Genomic DNA, 10,463 nt, shown 5'->3' with positions numbered 1-10,463 from the left:
GAATAAGGGGCAGGAGTATTATGCACCCTCGAGCCTTCTGCTCCACTGAATAAGATCGTGGATAATCTAATCAAGGACTCAGCTCTAATTCCCTGCCCGCTCCCCATAACCCTTTACTCCCTGATCATTCAAAAATGTGTCTAACTCCGATTTCATATATTTATTGACCCAGCCTCCATGGCTCTCTGGGAGAGAGAATTCCATAGATTTAAAACGAACTGAGAAAAGAAGTTTCTTCTGATCTCAGTTTTAAATCTACATAAACGACTGGGAAGAAGGGACCGAGTGTAACGTAGCCACGGTTGCTGACGATGAAAAGGTGGAATGAAAAGCAATGTATGAGTATAATGTTGGAAAAAAGAAATGGCGGGCCAATTGAACAAGTACTTTGGTTCGGTATTCACTGAGGAGGACACAAACAACCTTCCGGATATAAAAGGGGTCGGAGGGTCTAGTAAGGAGGAGGAACTGAGGGAAATCCTTATTAGTCGGGAAATTGTGTTGGGGAAATTGATGGGATTGAAGGCCGATAAATCCCCAGGGCCTGATGGACTGCATCCCAGAGTACTTAAGGAGGTGGCCTTGGAAATAGTGGATGCATTGACAGTCATTTTCCAACATTCCATTGACTCTGGATCAGTTCCTATGGAGTGGAGGGTAGCCAATGTAACCCCACTTTTTAAAAAAGGAGGGAGAGAGAAAACAGGGAATTACAGAGCGGTCAGCCTGACATCGGTATTGGCTAAAATGATGGAATCAATTATTAAGGATGCCATCGCAGTGCATTTAGAAAGAAGTAATATGATAGGTCCAAGTCAGCATGGATTTGTGAAAGGGAAATCATGCTTGACAAATCTTCTGGAATTTTTTGAAGATGTTTCCAGTAGAGTGGACAAGGGAGAACCAGTTGATGTGGTATATTTGGACTTTCAGAAGGCTTTGGACAAGGTCCCACACAAGAGATTAATGTGCAAAGTTAAAGCACACGGGATTGGGGGTAGTGTGCTGACATGGATTGAGAACTGGTTGTCAGACAGCAAGCAAAGAGTAGGAGTAAATGGGGACTTTTCAGATTGGCAGGCAGTGACTAGTGGGGTACCGCAAGGTTCTGTGCTGGGGCCCCAGCTGTTTACACTGTACATTAATGATTTAGACGAGGGGATAAATGTAGTATCTCCAAATTTGCGGATGACACTAAGTTGGGTGGCAGTGTGAGCTGCAAGGAGGATTCTATGAGGCTGCAGAGCGACTTGGATAGGTTCGGTGAGTGGGCAAATGCATGGCAGATGAAATATAATGTTGATAAATTTGAGGTTATCCCCTTTGGTTGTAAAAACAGAGAGACAGACTATTATCTGAAAAGTGACAGATTAGGAAAAGGGCAGGTGCAAAGAGACCTGGGTGTCATGGTACATCAGTCATTGAAGGTTGGCATGCAGGTACAGCAGGCGGTTAAGAAAGCAAAAAGCATGTTGGCCTTCATAGCGAGGGGATTTGAGTACAAGGGCAGGGAGGTGTTGCTACAATTGTACAGGGCCTTGGTGAGGCCACACCTGCAGTATTGTGTACAGTTTTGGTCTCCTAACCTGACGAAGGACATTCTTGCTATTGAGGGAGTGCAGCGAAGGTTCACCAGACTGATTCCCGGGATGGCGGGACTGACCTATCAAGAAAGACCGGATCAACTGGGATTGTATTCACTGGAGTTCAGAAGAATGAGAGGAGACCTCATAGAAACGTTTAAAATTCTGACGGTGTTAGACAGGTTAGATGCAGGAAGAATGTTCCCAATGTTGGGGAAGTCCAGAACCAGGGGTCACAGTCTAAGGATAAGGGGGAAACCATTTAGGACCGAGATGAGGAGGAATTTCTTCACACAGAGAGTGGTGAACCTATGGAATTCTCTACCACAGAAAGTTGTTGAGGCCAATTCACTAAATATATTCAAAAAGGAGTTAGATGAAGTCCTTACTACTAGGAGAATCAAGGGGTATGGTGAGAAAGCAGGAATGGGGTACTGAAGTTGCATGTTCAGCCATGAACTCATCGAATGGCGGTGCAGGCTAGAAGGGCTGAATGGCCTACTCCTGCATCTATTTTCTATGTTTCTATGTTTCTAAGTGTGAGGTCATGCAATTTGACAGAAAAAACTTTGACAGAAAAGAACAAGCTATTATTTAAATGGAGAAATATTGCAACGTGCTGCAGTACAGCGGGAACTATGAGTACTTGTGTATGAAACACAAAAGGTTAGTATGCAGCTGCAGCAAATAATCAGGAAGGCCAATGGAATCATGGCGTTTATTACAAAGGAGATGGAGTATAACAACAGGGAAGTCTTGCTACAGCTATATCGGGTATTGTGAGGCCACACCTGAAATACAGTGCATAGTTTTGGTTTCCATATTTACGAAAGGATACCTGCTTTGGAGGCAATTCAGATAAGGTTCAATGGGTTCATTCGGAGATGAGGGGGTTGATCTATGATGAAAGATTGAGGAGGTTCAGCCATTACTCATTGGAATTCAGAAGAATGAGAGATGATCTTATCAAAACGTATACGTTTATGAGGGGGCTTGACAAGATGGATGCAAAGAGGAGGTTTCCATTGATAGGGAAGACTAGAACTAGGGGGCAACATCTTAGAAAAAGCGGGCACCCATTTAAAACAGAGATGAGGAGGAATTTCCTCTTTCAGAGGGTTGTAAATTTGTGGAATTCGCCGCCTCAGAGCGCTGTGGAAGCCGGGACGTTGAATAAATATAAGTCAGAGACAGTTTCTTAACCAATAAGGGATTACGGGCTTATGGGGAGCGGGCAGGAAAGTGAAACTGAGTCCATGATCCGATCAGCAATTATCGTATTAAATGGTGGTGCAGAATCGATGGGCTGTATGGCTTATTCCTGCTCATCTTTCACATGTTCTTATGTTCTTATAAATGGGCGGTCCGTTATTCTAAGTCTTTGTCCCCTAGTTTTAGTTTCCTGTATGTGTGCGAATATGCTCAGTGCATCCATCTTGTCGAGCGTCCTCATTATCTTATACGTTTCCATTAGATTACCTCTCATTCTTCTGAATTCCCGTGTGGATAGTGCCAACCTACTGAACCTATCTTCTTAAGTCAACCCTCCCCATCTCCGAAATCGACTTAGTGAACCCTCTCTGAACAATCTCCAAGTATATCCTTCCTTAAATACGGAGACTAAAACTGTACGCAATACTCCAGGTGTGGCCTCACTAATATGCGGTACAATTGTAGCAGGTCTAATCTGCCTTTATAAAGCATCTTACTTGCAATAAACGCATATTCCATTTGCTTTCCTGATTAAGTGCTGCACATGCACACTAATTTTTGTATTTCTTGCACAAGGACCCTCAGGTGTCCCTGTACTGCAGCACTTTGCAACTTTTCTCCTTTTAAATTATAATTTGCTTTTCTATTCTTTCTGCCACAGTTGGTAACGTCACATTTTCACACATTATATTGCAACTGCCAAACTGTTGCCCACTCACTTAGCCTGTCTATATCTCTTTGCAGATTTATTTTGTCCTCCTCAGAATTATTTGCTTTCCTACCCATCTTTGTATCATCAGCAAATTTAGCTCCGTTACACTCGGTCCTTTCATGCAAGTCATTAGTATAGATTGTAAATATTTGTGGACCCAGCACCGATACCTGCGTCACCCCAGTAGTCATCGTTTGCCAACTGGAGAATTACGCATTTATCCCGACGCTCTGTTTTCTGTTATTTAGCAAAGCCTCTATCCATGCTAATATTTTACTCCCAACCCCATGAGCTATTATCTTGAGCAGTAACCTCTTATATGGCACATTATCGAATGCCTTCTGGAAATCCAAATACACCACATCTACTGGTTGCCCCTTATCCATACGCTACATCCTCAAAAATTTCAGCAAATTTGTTTAACATGACTTCCTTTTCATCAAACCATGCTGATGCTGCTTGATTGAATCATGCGTTTCCAAATGTACTGCTACTGCTTCCTTAATAATGGACTCCAGCATTTTCGCAACGGCAGATGTTAGGCTAACTGGTATATAGTTTCCTGCTTTTTGCTTGACTCGTATTTTAGGGGCGTTACATTTGCGGTTTTCCTATCCACTGGGACCACTCCAGAAAAAGGGAATTTTGAGAAATTATAACGAATGCATTCACTACCTCTGCAACCACTTCTCATAAGACCCTAGGATGTAAGCCATCAGGTCCAGGGGACTTGTCTGCCTTCAGGGCAATTATTTTACTAGTGCTACTTCCTTCGTGATAGTGATAGTATTAATTCATCTCTGCCTATACCCGCTTGATTATCCACTATTGGGTTGTTTTTAGTGTCATCTGCATTAAAGACCAATACAAAATATGTGTTCAACATCTCTGCGATTTCCCTGTTCTCCAATATTCATTCCCCAGTGTCATCATCCAAGGGGCCAACATTCACATTAGCAAATCTTTTCCTTTTTATGTATTTGTAGAAACTCTTACAATCTGTTTTTATATTTCGTGCTCGTTTAATTTCATAATCTATCTTCCCCCTTTTATAATGTATTTAATCGTTCTCTGCTGGCTTAAAAAAATTCCCAATGCGCTGCTCTCGTCTCCCACAAGTCTTGGCCACATTGTATGCCTTTGATTTCAATATGATACACTCCGTTATTTCCTTAGATTGACGCCTTTAAGTTATCCCTTCTCTCACAGCCTTTCCTTCTCATTGGGTCATGTTTTGTTCCATGTTATAAAATATCTCCTTAAATATCTCATTACACAGTACTAGATCTAAGATAGCCTGCTCCCGGTAGAAATAAACTCTCCCGGATACAATCCATGAACGCCTCCTCAAGTCTAGCTTGGCCAATTAGGTTGATCCAGTAAATATGAAGGTTAAAAGCCTCTATCATTATTGCCGTTTCTTTTTTCCAAGCTTCTATTATTTCTTGATTTATACTCCGTCAAACCGTGTAACCACTGTTAGGGGGCCTATAGACTATGCCCAGACACGACTTTTTGCCGTTATTTTTCTTATCTCCATCCAAACTGATTCAACCTCTTGACCCTCCGAGCCAATATCGTTTCTCACAAACGCACTGATACCATCTTTTATTAACAATGTTAACCCACCTACTTTCCCTTTTTGTCTGTCCTTCCGAAATGTCAAATACCCCTGAATAATTAGTTTCCAGTCCTGGTCACCTTGCAAACTCGTCTCTGTAATTACTATCAGATCGTACTCATTTGTATCTATTTGTTCCGTCAACTCATCTTTTTTGTTATGAATGCTACGTGCATTTGGACAAAAACTTTTTAAATTTGTTTTTTAAACTTATTTCCTGCTTGTTTCCTCTGTCCTACAAACTAACTTTCTACCTTTTTGCTTTTTAATTCCAACTCGACTCCCCTTCCTATTGAATCTATTCTAAGGTTCCCATCCCCCTGCCAAACAAATTTAAACCCTCCCCAGCCTGCCGCCACTCGAGGTTATTGGTCCCGGCTCTGTTGAGGGGCAACCCGTCCCGCTTGTACAGGTACAAACTCCGCCAAAAGCAGTCCAGATGTCTCAGGGAACTAAAGCCCTCCCCCGTGCACTATCACTCCAGCAATGCATTCACTTGCTCTATCCTCCTTTTTTTGTACTCACGAGTTCGTGGCACCTGGAGTATTCCGGAGATTACTACCTTTCAGATCCTGCACTGTAACTTCTCTCGCAGCCTCCCAAACTCTGCCTGCAGGACTTAACCCTTCTTTCTACCTATGTCATTGGTAACGATATGGACAATGACCGCTGACTGATCACCCTTCTCCATCAGAAAGTCCTGCAGCCGCTCGGTGACATCCTTGCCTCCAGGAAGGCAACATATTATTCTGCTGCAGAAACGCCTGTATGCTCCCCTGATTATTGAAACCCCGACCATTATAGCTCTTCCATTCTTCTCTCTCCTCCCCTGTGCAGCTGAACCACCTTCGGTGCCGTGGATTTGGATCTGGTTCCACGCTGTTGGCGAGAGAGATGGACTCGGGGGCTCGTGCACTACCTGCCTGGACCTCCTATTCTGTCTGCTGATCAGCCACTCCCACTTTACCTGACCACCTCTAGAAGGGAATTGGGTAAATAGTTGATGGTGAACAGTTTGCAGGGCTCTGGAGAAAGTGTCTCATGGGATGCTACAATCCTTTCTCTCAGTGAGCTTGTGTTTTCATCTGTAAACCTCAGTTCACGGATTTCATTCCCGGTCCTGCCGGCAGGGATTTTCTCACATTTAGTGTGCTGGTTCTGTTTTTCTCTCTCTATCATTTATTCTAATTCTCCCTGACTCTAACTTCCTTTCCAGGTGTCAGTCTCGCTTTATGTCTATCTCAGTTGCAGTCAATTTATGTAAGCTTTTCTCATTGAGGATCTGTTTATCCGTCCAAATATGACTTTCTCTCTGTCACTCTCTCCATCGCTCCCCACTTCAGTTTACTCCATACCTTATGCGTTATCACTTTAAGCGCTGGTTCAGTCTGAGCTTGCTGATACTGGGTGGTTGACGTGCATTTTAACATTATTCATTCAAAAATGTTCATTGTTGACGGGAAGATTACATGTTCTGTGGGTTAAAGCAACGGGGTTTCTTTTCTAGTTACAGACGGTCAGTTCAATGCGTTATTGCCGACGTGGTGTGCTTTTGCGGTTCAGCTTTTCACCCTCCTCAGTTAAAAACAAGGCATATATCCTCCCACGTTTGTAGATTATGCAGACGTGTAGTTTTCTCTGCGCTCAAAACTAAATTTTGAGTCTGCAAGCGATTTGCCGAATTTCCAAGCACTGCACTGCAGCGTGCCCATGACCAGAATGGCCGAGATGTTAATGCGTTGGAATTAAAATCCAATTGATGTGTTTCTGCTCCTGGTAAATATTCAAACAACTGGCTTGGCAATTAGACTTAATGCTTGTTTGTTATGAAAGCGTGGAAGCGGTCCATAACCTCTGCAATTAATATATTTTAATTCACCCTTCAAGACAACGTTTCTTTATTTATAATAGGTGTTCTGCCAATTGCCTGAACATCGGAACAGGATTACACCATTCCGCCCCTTGTGCCTGTTCGCCATTCTGTTAATTCTGGGGTGAGCTCCATCGTAACTCCATCCACCTACATTGGCTCCACATCATTTCAACCTGTGAATCGCAAAACTTATAAACATAAAATTAACATTTTTAATTATGCTAGTATGTCCTGCCTTTTGTAGAAGATATATCCATCACACTTTGCGTGAAGAAGATTTTCCTAACGTGTCTGTCGAATGTCCTCCCTCTGATTTTAACATTATGTCCCCTTGTCAAAACTCCCCCACGAACGGTGAAAAAATCTTTATCTCTATCTATCTTATGAATTCGTTTCAAAACCTTAAAAATCTCTATCAAATCGACACTTAACCTTCTATATTCCATGGAGTACAGACCTAGTTTACGTGATCTGTCCTCATAATTTAACCCGTGGCATTCTGGTAACATTCTGGTGAGTATGAATAGTGCACATTCCAATCTAGCGTATCATTTCTAAGGGGCCGTGCCCATAAGGGGACGAGATATAATGGATAGAAACGGCTTATTTCCCTTAGCAGAGTGCTCAACAACCAGCGGGCATACGTTTATAGTAATTGGAGAAGGTTTGCAGGAGATGTGATGGGAAATTTCCACACGAAGATAGTTGTGGTACTCGAAAACACACTGCCTTAAGGAATGCTAGAGGCAGAAATCTGTTGCACCTTTAAATCGTATTTGCATGCGCAGCTGAAGGGCCTTAACGTGCAGGGTTATGGACCTAGAGCTGGAAAGTGGTATTAGGCTGGATAACCGTGGCACGGAAAAGATGGGCCGAAATTGCCTCCTTTCATGCTGTAAACGTGTATGAATCTATTATATTCTATAACTTAGAGGAGTCCAGATATAATCTAACTACATCTCTGTACAGTTGAAGAAAAACTTCCATTGCTTTATAGTCCAACCCGTAGTTATTAAGCCTAACATGCCATTAGTTGTTTTGAATATATTTGTAAATTGCAACTGCATTTTAGCGGTATGTGCGCTTGGACTGTGACCACTTTGGAACTCCATCCCTCCGAGCTGTGCTCCATTTAATTAGTACTCGGATCTAAACTTTGTGATCTATAATGGATGACCACACAATTTCCCGTTTAGAATCTATCTGCCACTGAATTGTCCGTTCATTTAATATATCAATATATCTTTATAAGTATACGCTAACTTCTGAACTAATTACTATATCACCAATATTTGCATCATCGGCAAACTAGGATATATGGCTGCCTGTTGTGCCATCTTAATCTTTAAGAAATATAGAATGAAACAATTTTTTTAACACTGACACTTCAAAACGTGCCATGCTTTGAAGCCCTGGTAGGGTCTGTCGGAAGAGGAAGTTAGGAGTAAGATTTGAGGTCGATGACCCATGTGATCCTACAAATATACATCATGCAACTGTGCACTGTTTTCGAACAGTAACAGCACGAGGTTGCATTCCCGTAGCATTTTCACGAACATAGAATGACCCAATTGCCCGCATTTGCTCAGTTTGAGTTCCGACAAGACCCCCAGCCTCCAGACATCATTACAGCCTTGGTCCAAATATGGCCAAAAGTGACTAATTCTAAAATGAGGGGAGAGTGATTGTCCTTGACATCAAATCAGTATTTGACCGAATGTTTCATCAAGGAGGTTTCTAACGTTGAAGTCATTGCTGGGTTGATCTCCACTGCTGGAGACATACTTAGCATAAAAGAAGGTGATTGTGGTTTTTCGACGCCAATCATCTCAGCCCAGGATATCGATGCAGGAGTTCATCATCACCTGCTTCATTAATGACCTGCCGACCATCATAAGGTCAGAAGTGGGCATGATCGATGAAGATTTATTTTTCCAACTCGAGTATCAACTCCGCAGATGTTAATGCGTTGGAATTAAAATCCAATTGATGTGTTTCTGCTCCTGGTAAATATTCAAACAACTGGCTTGGCAATTAGACTTAATGCTTGTTTGTTATGAAAGCGTGGAAGCGGTCCATAACCTCTGCAATTAATATATTTTAATTCACCCTTCAAGACAACGTTTCTTTATTTATAATAGGTGTTCTGCCAATTGCCTGAACATCGGAACAGGATTACACCATTCCGCCCCTTGTGCCTGTTCGCCATTCTGTTAATTCTGGGGTGAGCTCCATCGTAACTCCATCCACCTACATTGGCTCCACATCATTTCAACCTGTGAATCGCAAAACTTATAAACATAAAATTAACATTTTTAATTATGCTAGTATGTCCTGCCTTTTGTAGAAGATATATCCATCACACTTTGCGTGAAGAAGATTTTCCTAACGTGTCTGTCGAATGTCCTCCCTCTGATTTTAACATTATGTCCCCTTGTCAAAACTCCCCCACGAACGGTGAAAAAATCTTTATCTCTATCTATCTTATGAATTCGTTTCAAAACCTTAAAAATCTCTATCAAATCGACACTTAACCTTCTATATTCCATGGAGTACAGACCTAGTTTACGTGATCTCTCCTCATAATTTAACCCGTGGCATCCTGGTAACATTCTGGTGAGTATGAATAGTGCACATTCCAATCTAGCGTATCATTTCTAAGGGGCCGTGCCCATAAGGGGACGAGATATAATGGATAGAAACGGCTTATTTCCCTTAGCAGAGTGCTCAACAACCAGCGGGCATACGTTTATAGTAATTGGAGAAGGTTTGCAGGAGATGTGATGGGAAATTTCCACACGAAGATAGTTGTGGTACTCGAAAACACACTGCCTTAAGGAATGCTAGAGGCAGAAATCTGTTGCACCTTTAAATCGTATTTGCATGCGCAGCTGAAGGGCCTTAACGTGCAGGGTTATGGACCTAGAGCTGGAAAGTGGTATTAGGCTGGATAACCGTGGCACGGAAAGGATGGGCCGAAATTGCCTCCTTTCATGCTGTAAACGTGTATGAATCTATTATATTCTATAACTTAGAGGAGTCCAGATATAATCTAACTACATCTCTGTACAGTTGAAGAAAAACTTCCATTGCTTTATAGTCCAACCCGTAGTTATTAAGCCTAACATGCCATTAGTTGTTTTGAATATATTTGTAAATTGCAACTGCATTTTAGCGGTATGTGCGCTTGGACTGTGACCACTTTGGAACTCCATCCCTCCGAGCTGTGCTCCATTTAATTAGTACTCGGATCTAAACTTTGTGATCTATAATGGATGACCACACAATTTCCCGTTTAAAATCTATCTGCCACTGAATTGTCCGTTCATTTAATATATCAATATATCTTTATAAGTATACGCTAACTTCTGAACTAATTACTATATCACCAATATTTGCATCATCGGCAAACTAGGATATATGGCTGCCTGTTGTGCCATCTTAATATTTAAGAAATATAGA

Source organism: Pristiophorus japonicus, unplaced genomic scaffold (genome assembly GCF_044704955.1).
Source record: "Pristiophorus japonicus isolate sPriJap1 unplaced genomic scaffold, sPriJap1.hap1 HAP1_SCAFFOLD_225, whole genome shotgun sequence".
In the NCBI taxonomy this organism is placed as follows: domain Eukaryota; kingdom Metazoa; phylum Chordata; class Chondrichthyes; family Pristiophoridae; genus Pristiophorus; species Pristiophorus japonicus.
Note: the sequence above shows the minus strand (reverse complement) of the source record.